Source organism: Stegodyphus dumicola, chromosome 4, assembly GCF_044657685.1.
Source record: "Stegodyphus dumicola isolate Sdum_Otavi_A_Nest chromosome 4, ASM4465768v1".
NCBI classification, from domain to species: domain Eukaryota; kingdom Metazoa; phylum Arthropoda; class Arachnida; order Araneae; family Eresidae; genus Stegodyphus; species Stegodyphus dumicola.
The window spans coordinates 58,859,000-58,880,958 of NC_140771.1; the positions used below are offsets into that span (position 1 = coordinate 58,859,000).

At 35.3% G+C, this 21,959-nt stretch overlaps 1 protein-coding gene across 6 annotated transcripts in view; it reads right to left on the bottom strand.

The window, feature by feature from the left end:
* Positions 1–7,011, bottom strand: part of Tsc1 (tuberous sclerosis 1 protein hamartin) — a 187,061-nt gene extending 180,050 nt beyond the window's left edge. For all 6 annotated transcript variants that reach the window (XM_085814963.1, XM_085814960.1, XM_085814962.1 and 3 more), the window contains exon 1: positions 6,868–7,011. The gene's annotated coding sequence lies outside the window, so the exon portion shown is untranslated. The remainder of the gene's footprint in view (positions 1–6,867) is intronic.
* Positions 7,012–21,959: the final 14,948 nt, after the last annotated feature.

Below are 21,959 nucleotides of genomic sequence, written 5' to 3' on the forward strand. Positions count from 1 at the left end.
TGCATAGCTAATTTTTCGATTTCGTGATATTATTTTTAAAAAATAAAGTGGGTCTGTGAGAAAAATGGCAAAAATTAACTCTTCAGTTTCAGTATGTGTCATATGGAATTTTCAAAATCTGGTTCCCAGACATTTTAATTCTTCCTCAATTGGTAAACAATGGCTTAACACCAGTGGTGAACAGGGCCGGCGGGTGACCGGGCCGCAGAGATTTCGGCCGATCAAGAAACTCGAACGATGGAATCGACGCAGATGACTCGGCAAAACAGCACAGCACATGAGGAAACGTCAGTCCCGAATCTAGCGTGGGGCAAGCCGGGGTTCTTGCCCTGGGCGGCAAATTCAAATATAACGCTAGATCATATTGTTCGCTAAAACAGCTCTCTAATTTCTTACAATGTTAATAGTTTTAAGGCCAAGTTTAAAAACCTCTTTTAAGAAGATTTATAATTAAGAACCCTTTTAAGGGAACATGAGTTAAAATTAAGTACAGCTGTTACAACTATAAATATAAGATCAAGGCGTCACTCATAGAATCAGACTGAGCCTATCAGTTACGTCTGAAGTCCCTCTATCGTTTCCTGTCTGGGCGGGGTGTATTCAAATGAGAAACAGAAGGATAGCTTGTTGAAGAAGTCGCCTGGTTTCCATAGCAACGTCTGCTGGGACATGGAGAAACATTGTAACTATTTTCTGTGAGCTAACCCCCCCCCAAAAAAATAACCTTAGGCTATACTGGAGAAATGAAATAATTCAAATTAAAATTCATCTAATATATACAAGACACCGTCATTATGTCTTCAAGATTAAGCAAGGCATTCAGATTTTTTTGCAGCCAGTTGGCAACTTAAACTCACCTTTGATTTGACTCGGAAGAGTGGAGTGCATTTTGGATTTTATGGATTTTAAAGCTAGATTTTTTTTTTTTTTCTCTAATGTGCTTGCTTTTAATAGCCCGCACTATATTTAGCGAGACGCAACCATTTATTTAGGACTGTGCAGAGTAATTACGCCAATTCTTAGTTATTAAGGCTATTCATAGTGTATTTCATTTACTAGGTTAAAAGAAACCATCTGCGCGCCGAGGGGAGAAAAGCGGAATATAGAAAACAAGCCAAAGATACGGCGAAACAGAGAAAACAAATTTCAGCTAAGATGAAAAAGTAACTTCCCGGAAGAAGTAAACCGTCAGAGTCTGCCGCAATTCTAATTATGCTATAGGGTATTGATATTTCTTGCAATTTGCACGACCAAACATAACTGCATATGTCCTCCCCAAACAATCTACAAGTCAGCATTTGAAAGAACAACCTTTCTCATCGACATCAAACGAATAGCTGGAGGATATGAAACCATGGTATAAAGATCTCTTCAATTAGATTCAAAAGATGAAAAACTAAAAATTTCTGATTTGTTGGACCCGTGCCATTGGATGGTCATAAAAAAAAATGAATTATCACCAACAATCTTTCTTAAGCAGTCAATCAGTATTATTAGCAGGTAAACATCCATAAAACATAAACCTCAACCCCATTGAACGTGATGACAGACATTTGACATGAAATACAGAACATTAGCAAATAATGAAAAGCTTATAAGAACTGGTTTACATATTCTAGAAACAAGAATGCAATTTTTTGTACACCCTGCAAGATTCATCAGGAACATGGTGCTGCTGCTACACCATACTACAGGATTGGGAAAAAGTTTCAGAGAGATTAACTGAGCACGAAGCATCTGGAATCCACAGTGGTGCATGGTTAAGTGGAAAGTTCGAGTACAACAAATGAAATCGTGCCAAGACATCGATCACGACACTGAGCGACTCATTGACACAGATAAAGAGAGAGAAATTCTATATAGTCATGGATGTGGTACTGTAACTTTCAACAAACTGTCGTTCTTCTCTTGAGTCTGATGAAATCCCAAGTAGCCTGTTCACAAAGTGTCCTCGACTTAGCGAAGGAAATTTTCTGAATTTAATCTCTCCGCTTGCCAAACATAATCCAACTCTTAAGTACCAGTCAAAGCACCCAACAAAGAGAAAGGAATCATATTTATCCCATATGTGTCTCATACAGAAAAAATGAACCAGGTGATTCAATACATAAAAACGTGTGCTGATGTGAGATAACAGAAAATTTAATCGGTTTCATAGAAGTCGGTGAAAAGATAGGAGAATGTACTTCCGAACGCATTGTAGAAAATTAGTGTCTTAGTTTTGACACTTGATGGTTTGGATATTGGACAATGTCAGTGTCAGTCTTATGACAACGGGTCTAATATGGCTGGCATTTCTAAAACAGTACAAGCTAGGATTACAGAAATGAATAAGCTGGAGGAATTTGTGCCATATTTGGCCTACTCCTCCTATCTTGTCGGTGTGCATTCTGCTTCTTCGTGCGAGGAAGTAGTTAATCTGTTTGGAATTACTCAGAAAATACTTCACTTTTTTGTCGGATGCACTACTCGGTGGTATATTACATTATGAAAAAATGTACAAAATACAACTTAAAAGGAAGCAGCCAGACGAGATGGTCAGCAAAATATGTGGCTGTGAAAGTCCTTCTAATGAATTTACCAGAAATATTCAAATATTTAAAAGAAATTAAAGATATTTCTCTTGATGCAGAATCAAAGCACGAGGTGTGACATCTGGTACATGCTGTGAAAAGTTTGAATTTACTATCAACCTGAAAATTTGAATTAATATTTTTCTAGAAAGTAATATATAAATTATTAGAAAGTAATATATAAATTATTTGTTAACGAAAGTAATATATAAATTCAAAAGGAATTCCTCTTCCTCGTTATGCGTAGTTAACGAAAGAACTGACCAAAATGGAGGAAATATAAAAAATGAGAGAAAAATCCTATGGAATTTTGGATACTAGAGTCTGAAATAGTAGCCGAAAATATTGCAGATGAATCGATTCTGACAAAGAATTTCAAAGCACAAAAAGCTAGGATTGGGCTAGGAAAAAGCACAAGGATTCGGCTAAAGTGCAGAATCAACCACTTATTTGTTTGGTGCTTTTTACAAGAGTAGCACTTTTGACAAGAGTAAGAATTGGATTTTTGTCAATTTTCTTTGACTTTGAAAGTGAAAATAGGTCGTCGTGTACATGGATAAAGTCAAGGGAGTGCGCAATGCCATTTTTGCGCAATTCTAGAATGTTTTTATAAGTGAAAATAGGTCAACGTGTACATGGATACCGAGTATGTGGAATTCTTAAAAATGTGTGGTTAATCTTTGGATTATGGTAACTCAGCGATTTTTTGGCGACCAACCCTGCTACAGCAACCTGCTAGTTTGTTTTCACGAAGTAAAAGCATTTTTTTTTTTTTTTTTTTTTTTTCTCAGCATTTTTTTTCCAACAATCTGCTAGCCGAATTAGGCTTATGCTAGAACTTTTATGAAACAAAAGTGCTTAATCATGACTAAGATCAGGTGCGAAATTGGAAGAAAGTGCAGAATCGCAAACTGCTTGCCGCGTTTTTAAGAATTGCACATACACAGTAACCATGTACACGTCGACCTATTTTCCCTCAAAAAAACATCCCAGAATTGCACAAAAATGGCATTACGCACACTCTTGGCTTTATCCATGTACACTGCTAAAGTTCTTACCTTTATCGCCTTACCAAAATGTCACCAAACTACCTGTTACCATATTCCAAAGATTAGCCAAAGGTGCCAAGCAGTGGGCGATTCTGCACTTTCCCCAAGGATTATTTTCCTCAGAGTCGCAGCTAGGGTTTTCAGCGCCCAGGAACAACTGAAGATTTAGCGCCCCCTACTGCTTGCCAAGGATGGAAAACATATAATTCTAAAATGTTGTAACATCAGTTTGGCGCCCCTTTGATTCTGCGCCCGGGCACAGATGCCCCCCTTGCCCCCTCTAGCTATGCCTGATTTTCCTGTAGCATAATAGGTCTCCGGCAATTTCCTTACCAGCACAGTTTTCTTGAAAAAAAAATAAGTTCTTTACAGGACCATACAAATTTAATAAAAGAGATGTAAAATATGCTAAACCTAGATATTACTATATACACTTTTAATTTATATGCTTTATCATGTGTAACTCGTTGATATTATGTCTTTTCCTGCTAACTTTAATTTATACTGGATTCCATATGCTAAATATCTTGCAACTTACACCGCTAAAATGTCATGGTTAACTTATTTATATTTTACCTCTATATGCTAAATACAGTCAAAAGTCGTTAATTCGGACACCCATAATCCGGAATGATCTATAATCCGGACCTCAAAGCTACAAACTTTCTGCGCATGCGTCGCGTTCACGCATGCGCACAGGCATTTACGAGAGCGCGTAAGACCCTTACGGCTGCGAATATGTTTGTGCGCATGCGCGTTTAATGTGTGACGGAGTTATACGCTAAGCTAAAGTTATCTAATTCAGTTAATGTTGCAGATTGCGTTGTTCCTTAATCTTCGAATTGGATCCGGCTTATTATTTTTTGCAGACTGTTAGAGCAATTTTACAAAAGTAAGCTTGAACTTTTGATTATGTCAAATAGAATTTCCGATATATATTTACTACAAAGCGAAAGTATGTTTTGAAATCCGAAATCTGTTTATCAATTTCACGCTGCTCTGCGGCAGAGGGGGGAGGGCAGAAACATCGTTATTAGATTATGATAGATTAGAAAGATTATGTCAAATAGAATTTCAGATATATATTTACTACAAAGCGAAAGTATGTTTTGAAATCCGAAATCTGTTTATCAATTTCACGCTGCTCTGCCGCAGAGGGGGGGGGCAGAAACGTCGTTATTAGATTATGATAGATTAGAAAGATTATGTCAAATAGAATTTCCGGTATATATTTACAAATATGTAATTTGTGTCTACAAAGTGAAAGTATGTTTTGAAATCCGAAATCTGTTTATCAATTTCACGCCGTGGATTAGAAGTTGATCTGTCAGCACTATCCTTATCTTCAGGGCAAATGTTTTTATTTTATTTGGTTTATAATTCCGTACTAAAGTATTTCATCTCGATGTACTCCATCTTTGATATGATTTAAATCAAGTTCCTCGTCATTATAATTCGCTTCGGATAGTGAAGAAAGTGACCCAGAGGTTATTGAAAATGAAAACATTTCGATTGACAAATTAGTCGGTATTCTCAACACAGCAATTAACGGGACTTGAACAGCGGAACTTTCTAACTAAACAAGAAATTATGTCTGTTTAATAGAATTAAAGAGAAAGTATTATCACATGAAACGAAGCAACTTACATTGAAGGAAATGTTTAATAAAGTAAACAAATAAATATTAAGCTTTTTCTTTTTGTAAATTTTGATACCCTTTAGATCATAATTGTTCTTTATTTCATAAATTACGGTTTTATATTTTTAATTTTGTAATTTCTGCATGCCATCTTACCAGATTTAAACTGATGATCTATAATCCGGAAAAATCGATAATCCGGAATCGCCGAAGTCCCGACGAGTCCGGATTAACGACTTTTGACTGTATCTTATAACTTGACTGTATGCCGCTAAAATCATCGATTCCATATGCTAAATATCTTGCAACTTAACTATATACCGCTAAAATCATTGATTCCATATTCTAAATATCTTGCAACTATGCACCGCTAAAATCATTGATTCCATATGCTAAATATTTTCCAGCTTAACTGTACACCGCTAAAATCATGGACGAGCTTGGCGAATAAATACGCACCATCGCCAACGGATCCTTCGCGGAAGAAAACCCACCCTCCGGTTTTTGTTTTGAGTGAAAATAGATCGATGTGTTTGTTTGCACAAACACAGAGTTTGTGCAATTCTTTGATTTTTTATTTTGGTTTTGTGCAGCGGCTATCTTGAAATTGTGCCTTCCTGGCGCTGATCTTGGCATCAAAAAAGAATCAAAAAAAAGAAGAGGCACCCAATTGCAAACTTTTACTTACTCGTTTTCAATCAAACTCTTTGTTTATCAGGTTCAAAAGCTTCATAATATAACTATTGGGAGGAAAGTGCAGAATCGTCTACTGATTGGCGCGTTTTTAAGAATTGCACTTACTCGGTATCCATGTACACATCAACCTATTTTCACTTAAAAAATATCCCAGAATTGCACAAAAATGGCCTTGTGACTTTAGCCATGTACACATCAACCTATTTTTAATTAAAAATTCAAAGAAAATTGACAAAAATCCAATTCTTCTTACTCTTGTAAAAAAGCACCATACAAACGCCAAACAAATAAGTGAGCGATTTTGCACTTTAGCCCTATTGGGTTTTCATCCACAAAGATCCCGTTGGCGCCGTTGCAGTTCACCAACGGTTGATCTACGCCGAAGATGACCGGCATACGGTTATCAGATATTAAAATTTATGGAAGTAAGCTGCCTAACTAAGCATAGTATTTAGTGCATATAGCCAAAATAATTAAAGAATAAGTAACATAAATTCAAGTTAGCGGAGAAAACAATATATTAAACAAATGGAAGTGAAAATTCAAAATTAACCGGTTAAATGGGGTATACGAAAATAAGTTTGCATTGAATTCAAGTTAGCGCAGAAAACAATATATAAAGCTATTACATATTGTTTTTACTAACTATATTATATATGCAAACTTTCGATTATACATCGCGGATTCATAAACTTTACAAAAATTACAAATGTATTTGAAAATTTCACTAATATAAATTATTCTAATTCAGAAGTCAAAAAACAATTTCAACAATCAACAATGTAATGTTTGTTTTTTAACAATGTAATTTGTCTTAATTACAAATTATTCTGTCAATAATTGTCAAAATAAACATTTCTGAACTTTCAATGAACTGCATGAATACCTTTACAACACAGTTTATACTTACCCTTTGATTTATATATCTATTCCTTTATCTCTTCATCTACTCCCCGCAACAATACTATGCTGATATTGAAACTGTAAAACAACCTACGCATTGAAGTTGCCAGGTGTATGCTATGAGATGTCATTTGGTTGTAAATTGATTGTAGTAATACTAATTAGAGGTAATAATTAGTAACAATAACAGACTAGTATTAATATGTCTACTGTCTGATTTATAATAATTTCTTTTGCTTACTTATTTGAATTATTGCTTTCAAAAATTTGGCACCACCAGGCTAATTTCGAGATGAGTTTATTGGGGGTAGTGTCGTATTTTATTCTCGAGTATCAAGATGTAGAAGCATCTTTTTATTCCGCTTCTGATAACAATCTGGAAGCAAAAGAAAGAAAATAGTAAAGTAAGAGATGTGGGAGGGAGAAAAAAGAGAGTCAGGTCAACACTGACTGTCCTACGAAGTAGAGTCGGTGATAGTCAATTCCGCGCTAGCGGTGGCGAATGGGAGGGGGGGGTCAGCCAACACAGTGTTGGGTCAGCGCAGTATATAGTGACTTCCTATATGTTTTACCACTAATCCTCAAATTCCATATCACAGATTATGTTCTTACTGCATTAATATAAATATTAACAAGACATAGTGCACAATAAAAATTAAGCTTTATTTAGGAACATCGCGCATACTCCCCGACAGCCTGACTGTTTTGCTCTGCTCGCTACTCGTAAGAAATTTCTCCTCTAGGGTTTTCACACTTATCGGAGGGTGCAAGACGCGCTCCTTACCGCCATCACCACAGAGTTTTCCCCCAGTTCCTTTAATGGCTATTCAAAGGAACGACATAGGTTATGAAATTATCTCAGAGGATCCGTACTGTCGGGTATTTTTTACATGATTACAAAATTAGAAAAGATCAAATTGCAATTCAATATATAACAAGGTATTGACACATATAATAAACATGAAACAACAAGAAATATGTTAAGATATGAATTTAATAAAAATGTTTTAAATTGTTATGTAAGAAGCAAGTTTCTTAGGGAAGTGAACATGTCTTCCCGATCTGGTGACAGTCTGTGTCTTAGAGAGTTCGTTTGCAGATTTATTCTGCTGAACTGTCTTTAAGTCTTTATTTGTTTTCAGTTCAGGCAAATTAGAGTCCGAAAGCAAAGGTTTCACACGGTCTATAGACACAGTAGATTTCAGACCGTTAATATCAATTGTGAAAGTTTTGCCCGTTCTAGAAAGGACTTTATGCGGACCTGTATATGGTTGGCACAGAGGTGGCTTTACTCGATCGACACGTAAGTATACATGCGTACACGACTTTAAGGAAGCACTTACGTAACATTTTTCTTGGCAATGTGCAGATGTTGCTATTGGATTCAATTGCTGCATTCTATGCCGAAGATTCGTGATAAATTGTGTGTCATACGGAGATATCTTAGATGACGTTATCATATCACTAGGCAGCTTGAGAGTTGTGCCGTACACCAGTTCAGCACAAGATGACTGTAGATCTTCCTTTACGGCTGTCCGAATACCAAGCATTACAACTGGTAGTGTTTCAGTCCAGTTATTGGTCTCGTGAGCCTTGAGAGAAGATTTTAAATGTCGATGAAATCGTTCAACAACGCCGTTGGACATTGGATGATAGGCTGTTGTTGTGATTCTGTTCGTACCCAAAATGCGCGTAAATTCTGCAAAAAGTGCGGATCTCATTTGAGAACCTTGGTCTGTAGTTATGATCAATGGGCAGCCAAAACGAGATATCCAACAGTTGAAGATGGCTCTGCAAATGGTTTCCGTTTTCATATCCGGGATGGGAATGGATTCAGGCCATCTGGAGAATCTATCTATTAGAGTCAAAAGGTACACGTTGCCTTCTGATGGAGGTAACGGTCCGACGATATCCCTATGGATTTCTGAAAAACGTGCATCAGGAAGAGAGAATGTGCCCAGTGGTGCTTTAGTATGCCAAGTAATTTTCGATTTTTGGCAAGATTCACAGGATTTCACCCAATTTTTTATATGACGTTTCATATCGGGCCATACATAACGAGAACAAATAAGCTTCGTAGTAGCTGCCATTCCTGGATGTGACAGATTATGCAGATGATTAAATATGAGTCTGCGAAAAGAATTCGTAACAAATGGACGTGGAATGTCTGTTGACATGTCACAAAGAATATTACCATCAGAATATTCGCACGGTTTAAATTCCAGTTTCAAAGATGATGTGTTGTTTTTGAGAAGGTCTTGTACTTCCGGATCATGCCCTTTGAGCTTCCGAAAATTTTTTAAAATTCAAAAAGGGAGATTTTGTTATGGAATCAATTTCGATTCTTGAAAGAGCGTCAGCAACGACGTTTTCTGAACCTTGCACATTCCTAATATCAGTAGAGTACTGAGAAATAAAATCTAAATGTCGCAATTGTCGAGGTGAACATTTATGAGGGTTCTGTTTAAAAGCGTATATTAACGGTTTTTGATCCGTATAAATTATAAAATTTCTGCCCTCTAACATGTGTCGGAATTTCTTAATTGCAGAATAAATAGAAAATAATTTCCTATCGTACGCGGACCATTTCTGTTGACTTTTATTGAGTTTCATAGAGAAAAATGCTATAGGTTCCCATGTTTGTTGAGACAACTGCATAAGTGTGCCGCCGATTGCGACGTCTGAGGCATCTACCCAGATGCTTAGCTGGGCTCCGGGAATAGGGTGTCTCAAAAGGGTAGCCTGAGCAATGGCATTTTTGGAAGCAATAAAGGCTTGTTCAGCATTCTCGTTCCAATTTAATTGTGGGGATGAATCCCGAACACGCGAACGAGATTTCTTTTTATTCATATAGCCTTCTAAAAATTTTATTAAAGGAGAAAGACTATGTGCTGCTTTAGGTATGAAACATCTGTAAAAGTTAAACATGCCTAAAAATCGGCGAAGCTGAGTGAGAGTGGTAGGTTGAGGAAAATCTAAAATACATTTGACTTTGTCAGGAAGAGGTTCAATTCCGTTTTCACTAAGGTGAAAACCTAAGAAATCAATAGACGTTTGACCAAGGTGCATTTATGCAAAGTCCATATTCCTGAAGTTTGGAAAATAAAGCTTTCAAATGCCTGCAATGTTCCTCAGAATCTTTAGAGGCTATGAGCAAGTCATCGATGAAAGCGTAAACACCTTCTAAATCCCGCGTGACTTCATCTATAAAACGTTGAAAAGTCGCGGATGCCGAATTGCATACGGGTACTTTCGAATAAACCGAATGGTGTGCATATGGTGGTTTTGTGGATGTCGGCTGGGTTAATTAGTATTTGATGGTATGCCTTAATCAGGTCGACATGACTAAAAATTTTAGTACCGTGCAATGCAGTAGTAAAATCGGCTAAGCATGGAATAGGATATTTGTCTTTTATTGTTTGAGCGTTCAATGCTCGATAATCTCCTACAGGTCTCCATTCCAGACTTCCCTTTTTTGGAACCATGTGAAGTGGGGATGCATAATTGCTGCTCGAAGGTCTCAAATGCCCCAATTGCATCATAGTTTGAAATTCTTGTTTTGCTATTTTTAAGCGATCTGGAGCTAACCGACGAGGTTTTGCAACCACAGGTGGACCTTTAGTTATGATATAATGAACGGTGTTGTGTTTAACAGGTTGGTTAGGATCTGGTAATCTAGTAACTGAAGGAAATTCTTTTAAAATTTTGTGATATGGTGTATCACTAAATACAGTTTTTACTGAATAAATGCTTGCATTTTTCACGCAACCGACGGTTTTAAAATGCGTTTTTAAATCTTTGAGACATTTGTTTCTGAGATCAGGCACCAATTCAAAGAAATGGAGAAAATCTGCTCCAAGAATGGGTGTACTAACATTTGCTATAAAAAAAGTCCATGTAAACTGTCGTCTTAATTTGAAATCCAAAGAAAGTGTTTTTTGACCATAAACATGAATAGTAGAAGAATTAGCAGCGAAAAGTGTTTGTTGGGACGAATTCCGTTTTTGAGAATTATTTGCTGGAAGTAAGGACACGTCAGAGCCGGTATCGACCAAGAAGGAAAGGTTTGTTTTACGGTCACGAACGAACAGGCGACGTGAAACTTGAGGCAAAGAATAAGTCGCCTCTATTCTTTGCTGGTTTCGTTTCCCTGCCATGAACAAGGTTTTGTACATTTGTCATCTCTACACTTTTCCCTAAAGCGTCTATGATACCAGCAAACAGAATAATCTCTCCTTTTGGAATTGCTTCTTTCCTTATTGCGATCTCCGCGATTTGGCGAGCGACCACGAGAAAGAGAAATGCGATCAATTTAATTTTTCTATTTGTTTAAATAATTTATCCTCAAGAGACTGATCGACTGTGCGAGAAACGGCACAAGTCCCTGGGGTTGGATTTACTTCTAAAATTCTGTCGGCAATTTCTGCAGCTTTATCTACAGTTAAATTGGAAACCGCTGCCAAAATAGACTGAACAGTCGAAGGCAAACGTTGAAGGAATAATTCTAACATTAAGTTCTCAGGAACATTTAAAGATTCTGCTCGACGTTTCATATTTCTAAGCAAATCGGAAGGTTTTCGAGAACCTAATTCCTCTCCAGATAATAAGTAAATCCCGTACTATTGATGCAATATCTGGAGGAAGATAAGCAACTACATAATTATATTTAGTAATGGATTCTGTGATAGGTTTGGGGGTGGCAAGAGCAAAGGTACTTTCACACATAATAAACCATAAAGATGGGTCTGATCGGTTATAAACCGGAATTTGGACGGCATGAACATCAGACATTGTGCAAGGTTTTTAAGCCAAAATAAAAGCAAAAATTTAACTAAAGAAAATGAAATTAAATGATAAGTAGAAAACAGAATTAATCACTACTCATCATTTAATTCCTTAAAAACCTTGCACAATGTCTGATGTTTATCACGTCCGGGTCACCATTATAGTGACTTCCTATATGTTTTACCACCAATCCTCGAATTCCATATCACAGATTATGTTCTTACTGCATTAATATAAATATTAACAAGACATAGTGCACAATAAAAATTAAGCTTTATTTAGGAACATCGCGCATACTCCCCGACAGCCTGCCTGTTTTGCTCTGCTCGCTGCTCGTAAGAAATTTCTCCTCTAGGGTTTTCACACTTATCGGAGGGCGCAAGGCGCGCTCCTTATCGCCATCACCACAAGTACCTCCTACATGGTGACCAGACAAAAGCCCACTGGACGAAAGCGCACGCGACAAAAGCCCACAAAAAAGTCCCCATTGCGATAATTGCTCACGCGACAAATACCCACACCGATGAAAGGGCACATTGATAAAAGCCCACACAGATAAAAGCCCACATTGATAAAAGCCCACATAGATATAAGCGCACGCTGATAAAAGCCCACACTGACAAAAACCCACACCGATATATATGCTACGTTAAAATTTTCCCTTTTTTTTTCAGCTTCACAAAGCAGTTTCATGAATAAAGATAAAATAAAAAATAAATTAAATTAATAACAAATAATTGAACAATTAATTTAAATAGCGGAACACATTTCATTTTGGGGTCCAGCTGAATTAAAATTCTATATGTATATAGAACAGAGAGTCAATCAAAATAATACAACTAAAACATATACATGTATGTGTAACTTTATTTTTATATTTACGCGACAAATGGAAGTACCCTCGTACAAGTCCGACAAAGGGAGGTGAAAGGGAATACTGGATACTGCTTCTTTTAATTCTACAAAATTATAAGGAGTATAAAATGTATGTAAATTTTCATCATATATAGAGAATAATTTAACACTGCAAAAAATTTTGCATGTGATGAATTTAATAGGGAGAATTAAAGCCGAACTTTCATTTCAACGAAAAAATAAAAGTACCGTATTCTGTTATGATTAAGAAAACATTTGTGTGCGCTATCACAAACACTGTTTTAATGGTGAGTTAAAAGCACGGTTTCAAATAATCTAGTTAAATTTTGACAACTTGGATTTTACATAAATTAATTTCTTTCCCACATGAAATTTCATTCTTAATGATAATAATTATTACTCGTAAAATTTTCCAGGAAGTCATAGCTATTTTGGATTTCTTGAAAATGTGTGCTGTTTTTAAGCGGGCATTCGTTTTGTGGGCTTATGTCATGCAGTTTTCTAACTGGCCGTTGGCTATTCAGGCGGAAAACCATTGCGTTCCTTTTTCTTTTGCCCCCAGCTGTGTGAAAAAGCAGTTAAGGAAAGGAGAGCTTTGCTTACTTTATCCCCTATCGAATCTGGGGTGCCAAAGAACGGCCTCACATAAAGCTCCTCTAAAGGCCTTAGCCTCACAGAAGCATGGAGGTAGGAAGTTTCTTATCTCCATGCTCAGAAGGGAGGGGGGTGGCAGGAGAGAAATTAAAGGTTGGTCAGGAATAAATTAAGGAGGATTTTAAATGTTTTAATGTTTTTTGTTAGTTACTAGAAAATAACAATATCTGAAATTCCGCTTATAACTGAAGTTAACCCCTATATTGCATTTCTTTAGTCTAGTTCTTGAATAACGTTTTATCTAAGGATTTAGTTAAAATTTCAATTATTTTAAAAATTTCAATAACTGAAAAACGAATGGAATTGAATATTTCTTAATCATTTTTAAAGAGATAATTCACTGTTTTTGCAGTAAAACTGCAGAGTGGAAAAATATGCTAGTTTCTGATTCGATAGTGTCTCTAACAACTTTTTGATGAACTAATTAAACATGTTTGTTATATCAAAGCAAAACCATTATTTAAAAGTAAAACTACTGAACTATTTTTAAAAAAATTAAATTATTACATATATTAAAATTTACGTAAAAGTAATATTTTTCATTTTAACTTTCATATGGTTGAAAATGCAACCATATGAAAGTTAAAATGAAAAATATGAAACCATATAAAAGTTAAACTATTCGAATAATTTTAGTAACGAAGATTTCTGAATTCAAGAGCAAGAGGATTTAAGAACCATGAGCCCAGCGTTGTAAGAAAAGTAATCTTGCACATTAAAAGTAATTTTTATTTCAAAAAAAAAATATTATGTTACTCAATTGACTGTAAACGCTTAAAAACAGTTCATTTTAATTTAACGTAATTATTTATATACAAAAACTTTCAATGAAGCAAATTTTAACAGCATTTAGAAACTGAATTTTACTGCAACACTTCTTTTGTGGCTCTTAAGCTGTTATTACATGTTGAATATTATTTCGCCTAGATTAAGAAAAAGAAACACATAACATGTAAAAATTTATTATTTAGAAAAACTATCAAATTAAGGTCATTTTCTTCACCTCGAAATGCATTGTTTTCCCTATACGAATTTCGTATTCTGACAGCACAGAAATAGTGGCCACATAACCTGTAGGAGATATTTCTTATAAGCCTCGGGCCGATTAAGTAGAAAAAATACATAATTATGGAGCTAAGTTTTGAAGAATTTTTCCCTTATTGAATGAGTTCAAAAGTTTCTAATATCTTGTTTTCTAGCATGAAATATTTCACCTGTTTTTAAGGTTCTTTCCTAAGAATAATTTATTTAGCAGAAGTTAGGAAGAACAAGTAAGGTATACTAAATCAGAAGTCAAACAACAAAAATCAGCGTTATATTTTCAAAATTTTCACAGGACTAGTTTCGATGGTTTTACCGAACCACCATCCTCAGCTGCAAAACCGACAAATGAACAAGATAAGAAATAATGATTAGATAAGATAAGAAAGCCTGGACAAGAATAAGCAAGTGGCGCCATCTGTTGGTGAAACCAGAACTAAAATATAATTTCTTTAAAGGCCGAAGGCAAAGTTGGATTGGAATTAGGATCGTTAACTAGAACATTTTTATGAATGTGAAATGCCTATAGAAAATCCAGTTCTCCAATGGAAGATGTTTTTTGAATAATTTTGGCAGCAGAAAAATTGAAAGTGTGATTTTCGGACCAACAATGTTGAGCAACAGAAGACCTGTGTTTCCTTTTTCTAACATATGCCTCATGTTCCCTGACGCGAAATTTTAAGGCTCTCTTAGTCTGGCCAATGTAAATTAAACCGCACTGGCAAGGAATCCTATAAATACCCCAAGAATTCATATCCGGAATGGGGTCCTTGAGTATGGAACTCGGAATTTTATTGATGGGAGAATAAACAATCCGAAAGTTAAGTTTCTGCAAAATGTGTGCAACTTTATAGCTAATTGATGGAAAGAAGGGAATGACAACAGAATTTTTATAATCTCCTAAAACAAGAGTGTGCCTTTTAGTGTGTTTGAGATGAGAATTTTTTAACTGCTTGATTAATAATGTTGGGTAAAAAGCCCCTGTCAATAGCTATTGCTTTTAAATAATTTAGTTCTTCATCAAGGGCTAGTTTGGAGGAGCAAACTTGAAGAGCACGGAAAACATAGGAATAAAATGAAGCTAACTTTTGTTTAGTCGGATGACATGGGGCCCTAGTCTGGACACCGTCGAGATAGAAGAACGGGTCGCTTTTTGCGATCTACTCGACAGAGAGCGAGTCTGGTGTCGTCGTGTCGATCATTACAGAGATCGACGCGTCGGAAATTTTTCCGTCAGCTGGACAGCTGCCGTTTAAGTTTCTGACTGTCGTTTTAGAGCTAAACTGAGGACGGCGGAGGTCACGGATAGTTTTTGAAAGTGTACGTAATAGATATTTTAATTTCTTAAGATTTGTGAAAAACTCGAGTATTTCGCTATAGAAAAAACGCATTTGATGCTGACGATTCTACATTATTTATTTATTCTACATTACCAATGTCTTAATTAAATTTTAGTGAAAATAATATATTTGGTGTTTTCCTATTTCACATATAAAGAAGGGGTGCATACTTTTAATTTAAAATTGTAATTTTTAAACTAATGTATATATCAATGTACTTAATTTCATGTTTTGATGAGTAATTTATAAATTTTGAAATTTTATGTTTTAAATTATAATGTATTTCCCTCTACTTTTATTTGAATTTGTAGTGTATAAAAATGTAATACATTATACATGCATTAAAGAATATGCAGTATATAATTTAAACTATGCACATCCTAAATTCAACATTTACATTAAATTGCTTTGAGTTAAAAAATTTATTTAAGTAGTTTTAACTGTACCGATATCAGTGTCAATTTCCAATAGTTTCTAGAATCTGTTGTATAAAACAAGTTAAATTCCTGTATAATTTTCGGTTAAATTCTTGTCAGTATTATAATGCAAGATTTATAATTAGTTATCAGATTTTTAAATGTGGTCTACTTTTAGATATTACATCAGTTTTGTGTATATTTATTCAGATAAAAAAAGTGCTTAGTTTTGGTTTTATGTAATTACGGCAAAGCCTCGAGGGCTATCTGCCTAAAGAGAGGGTTGCCTTCGTGGAGGACATTCTAAGGAAAACTAGCTCGTATACACGTAACACATGGGGAAAACCACGAAAACGTCCATGCAACCAGCCCGTTCGCGGGATTCCAACCTTGGACCGAACTTCTAGCGTCCAGCGATTTTACCGGCCCCTGGTGAGATCAATTTAAAAAGGGTATAAATATATATGTACTGCAATTTCTTTCACTGCATCTGTTAATATATTTATACAGTTATATATATATATATTTAAAACAGATTTTCTGTGCCTTAAACTTCTATGCTTCTGGAAGTTACCAATGATATATCTGTCATTACCAATGATATATTTGTAATGACGCCCATGCGTACAGCCCGTTCGCGGGATTCGAACCTCGGACCGCACTACCAGTGTTCGGAGATTTTACCGCTCGGCCACTAATGGGATTGACTTAAAAAGAGGCTTAAATAGCAATATGTACTGCAATTTCCTTTCACTGCATGTATTAAGATCGCTGCAATGTTTCTACCTATTATTTCCTATATTTTTGCAGCATTATGCGCAAAAAATTTTTAAGACCAAATAGGTCTTACGTCTTATTACTAGTTAGCTTTACAATTTCTGTTTCGATTATAATACATTTATATATACATATAGTTATTTATTTAAACCAGGTTTTGTATGCCTTAATTTTTTATGCTTTTGGAAATTACGAGAAATATGTTGGTAATGACAGATATGGTTATCAGAGATATGTTGGTAATGCAACAAACCCGTTCGCAGTATTTGGACCCCGGACCGAACTACCAGTGTTCAGCGATTTTACCACACGGTCACTGGCGGGATCGATTTAAAAAGGGTATAAATAGGAATATGTACTGCAATTTCCTTTCACTGCATATGTTAAAATATGTATATATGTGTGTGTGCAAGATAATAAGTTTTATGATTTAACCTATAGTTATTTAATTTTTTTTATTTTTCTTCCTATTACTTTTGTTAAAAGTTTGTTATATTTTTACTCACTGCTTATTGGTATCTACGATACATAGTATATTTGTAGCTACGTGATAGGTATAATTCCTGAATAAATAAAATTATTGATATAATCATGGGTTGCTAAAAATTGAAAATTTTTTTATTCAAATTCATTAGGAATATTAAACTCGCGTACGCGGTGCTATATTTCAATGATTTGACTTATGACGTTGTTGCATAACCTTTTTAGACAAAATAATGTATTTTAATCACAAAATTCCTGTTAACAAATAGTTTACAAACATGTAACCTTTTAGAAAATTTCCATTTTGGAAAAGATCATACGTAAAATTATGTTTACGTTTCTTCACATACCTGAAGTTTTGAAAAGGCCATTTCTTTCTGCGTTTAAAATATCCATTAATGTTCCCCATTTCTTTTTTCCATACTCTTTACTAAATCCAGCAGCGTATTTTTTCGAAAAATTTCACCAATTACTCGAACTCGATTTTTTTTCTACCGCCATCCTCAGTAATAAGCACGTGCGAAACAGTCTCTTTGACAAAAAACTACTCCCTTCCCCTGAGCCTGGAGCAATGTAGAGGTGAGATAGACTGGTTGCTATGCAATAAGCGTCACTTCCGCACGGAATTTCCATTTCACTTTCCGCCGACGGAATTTGAAGGGTCCAGACTCGCTCTCCCTTCTGCTGTCGAGTGGAAAGAGAATCCCGACTGGTTTTCCGATATCGATCTCGACCGGTGTCCAGACTAGACCCCATGATTTAAAGTGTGGTGGAAGGCAAACCGATGAAGGTTTACGGTAAACCGTAGTACTGAAGTTGGATGTGTTACGTGTGACCAGAATGTCGAGAAAAGGAAGAGAATTGCAAGTCTCAAGTTCAAAAGTGAACTGAATAGCAGGATCAATAGAATTCATTGTTGAAAGAACTTTATTTAAATCATCTTTATTACCTTCAAACAGGGTAAAAGTATCGTCTACGTAGCGGAACCATGCCGGGAAGTTTAAAGTTTCAAACAATTTTGATTTATAATAATGCATGTAGATATCAGCCAGGATGGGACTGAGGGGGCTTCCCGTGGCTAATCCCTCAGTTTTCTTGTAATATTTATTTTGGAAAACAAAATGCGTTTGTTTCAAACAGAGTTGATTGAGAGGAATTAGCTCATCAATTTTGATGCAAGAGAAATGAAATTCGCGAAGTCTGGTTTCTAGACATCTTAATGCACCCTCCACTGGATCATTGGTGAATAATGATTTTACATCAAAAGAAACCATGAGTAAATTTCTAGGAGAAAGGTTTTTAACCTTTTTTACAAACTTTATTGAATTTTTTATGGTGTAAATGTTATTGTCTAATAGAGTTGAAAATCTAGAAACTAAATATTTAGCTAAGGGATACGAGGCAGTACCTAAATTTGATAAAATAGGGCGGAAAGGAATACCACTTTTATGAATTTTGGGAAGAGCATATAATCTGGCACAATTCGCAACGGATGGGATAAGCGAATGTTTTAAGTTGCTTGAAATGATTTGCGAAGATTTGATCGCAGTTTTTATTTTTGACAAGTACGAAGGTGAAGGATCTTTAGGGATCGGATTATATGGTCCTTCGTTTAAGAGTTTAGTGACACCATCGATGTAAGTGTTCTTATCCATGACGACTATCTGGCCACCTTTTGTCGGCCTTTGAAATGATAATATCTGGGTTAGAATGAATTTCGCGCATTGTAGCTCTTTCTCTCGCAGTTAGATTTGGTTTCAAAGGTTTTTTATTGAATTTCGCATTATGAGCAATAAGATGCCTAATCATTTCTTTCTGTGAATCTGAAACTTTACTGAACTTGAAAGCTTTTTCGACAGGAGCCAAAATCTTTGGAATCGAGCGTTTACGGGCTTAGGAGAAGTTAAAATTATATTTTAGAATTCTCTCTTGTTCTTTTGAAAGACTAACATTAGAAATATTAGCTATTGGCTTGATGTTTAAAGTGGGAAGATTTTTTTGAACTACTTGAACTGGAATAGTGTAAAAGAAGTTTTTCGAATTTAACTGCAAGGATGTTTTTATGACGGTTAGCTGCATTATCCGTTCTAGAACAAGACTTTTGTTCAAGGGCAGTGAATTTTGGATATGAATTAGCGAGTTCCAGATGAAGCTTATAGAGTTCATGCTCAGTTTTGGGCAATTGTTGGCGTGTATCCCTTATGATGGACCGAAGTAAGGCAAGCTTGCAATTTAACAGAATTCTTGAAACGCGACTGGAAGGTTTTTGAATAGATTTGATTTGAATAAAATTAGGGATCAATTTTTTACATTTACATATAAGTAAAAAGTCAAGATGATTCAGGAATTTTTGCCGTTTCAGGCGTAATTTAGTGAAACGATTACACGGATGAAGGCATGATAAACAATGCAGAAAATCAAACAAAATTAACTAAGCAATAATAAAGTACACACAAAACATCAGAAAAATCCCTCACTGTAACGAACAGAAAACAAAACGTTTGTAACTAAAATACATGAAATCAGACAAGCAAAGCACAATATCCAAATATATGAAACATAAACAGAACTTCAAAATTGTAAAAAAGTACTTACCGAAACCCATGCAATCACAAAATGGGGGCCACACCGCGTGCAAAAAAAAATAAGCCTGTTTGAGGCTTCTATTGTGTCTTAAGTAAGGTATACTTCAAATTTGATGTCTTTGGTTTATTAGGTCTGGCTATCAAAAAAACGTTTTTGAATTCAACATCAAATTTTAAACATAATTTTCTTTTAATTTGTGTCTTAACTTTTATTTTCAAAAAACATGCACGTAATCCATCATGTAAGTTTGATATAACAAAAGTTAGTATAAGAGAAGTGTGACAAATTAAATTATCTGTGCATTCAAGTCGCTGTTAAAAACTAATTCTGTCTAGACTTTGGGTTCTCAATCAGGAAATAGCCCTGAGGGGAATTTCAGAGTTTCAGAGAGTAATTTAGTCAACCTTTTCTTTACGTATTAAGTATTTAGATTTAGTTTATGAATATGAAAAAGCACTTTTATTCAGATTTTGGTATTTACCAACATGTTTTATACTTGTTTAATTTACATTAAAAATAATCCATATTTAAACAAATACATATGTACTTTAAAGTTTTGGGAAGGAGAAGTTGAATGGTCTTTTAGCAATGGTTTTCACCATTGCACATGAGGGAAAAACTGTTGAGAATCACTGCTCTAGACTGAGCCAACTTGAATTAAATATAGAATTTTATACTTTACGCATCTTTAGTTCTTACTGTAGAGTCATTAGGGTTTTTTTTTTTTTTTTTTTTTTTTTTATGCGGGAGACATGAAAAATAAGCAATGCCCTCTTCGATACTAGAGCCTGTATCTCTCGAATACGAGCCGATTGTACTAACCGTTACGCCACAAAGACATTTTGGAAGGAGGGAGAAAATACCTTATATACTTCCGCTTTTAAAGACGACTGGGTATTGGGGCAGCCAGTCATCAAATCTTGGTGGAGAAGAGTCATCATCCACCACCTTTTTTTTTAGTTCAGGTGTAGACTATAGAGACGTGAAAAATGAGCAATGCGCTCGCCGGGACTCTAAATTGAACCTCTCTAATACGCACCGAGTGTGCTAAACATTACACCACGAACGCATGCTGGAAGGAGGGAGAAAATACTATTCTGTTCTGTATTATTTCAGCATATACTGTCAATTCTACTTTCCGCTTCGTCACCCGAATGTAAATAAGTTAGTAAGTAAACATGTTTAGGATGCAAATGAGTTAAGAGTATTTAAGGCGAAGCTTTTGAGATTGAAAGGAAAAGCAAGAATTGGCTACGTCGACTTCTGCTGTCAGGGTTTAGCCATTTGCGGGCGTTGCATTAAGTGCGTCAGTAAGTTAATTGTCTGAGAAAGCCTGTTAGCTAATCTTGAATTCCTTTATTTACTTTATTATCTTGAAATGTTAAGCTTATTAGTTGTGCTGATACTTTAGCAACTCAATATTTTATTGATTGAGTTGTTAAAATATCAACACAAGAATTTAAGTATTGTTGTATGGTTGTACTGATACTTTAGCAACTCATTCGTCAATACTGAGTAGCTAAAGTATCAGCACATCTATACAACAATATTTAAATGTAAACAGTAAAATGCAGAATGTAAAATGCATAAGTATGCAGAATGAAGTAAGCTTTGTAAACAATTTTATGGTGCTAACTTAATTTTGATAGTAAACACTGATGTAAACAGATCATGTTTGCAAACACGCTCTTAAAGAACATCATCACGCCTTTATCTTCTGCAGTATGTAATGTCCTGAAACATATAATCTTCATCACACCTTTATCTACTGCAATATGTAATATCCTGAAACATGATGCCTGTACGCATTACAATAAATAACGCCATAAAACTTGCACCAGTACAACTATGTATCACTATATAGTATATCATGTAATGTAACGCATTTTACTTCATCTAATTTAACCCCTGGCGGTGGCAGAACTTGCAGTGTTGGCTGCAGTCACAATTTCATTATAACTCGAAGACGCCGGAAGGTTGTTGTTTTTCTAGTCAGTGTGTAAAGCTAATGTCTACTTACTTCAGGTAAATATTAGATGGATCCGTCACTTTTACGTAACATAACACTACAAGCAGTGGTCTATATGTTAAGCACAAGGTGTACTCTTGTAAATAGTTCTCTTGGATAAAAGGTTGAAACC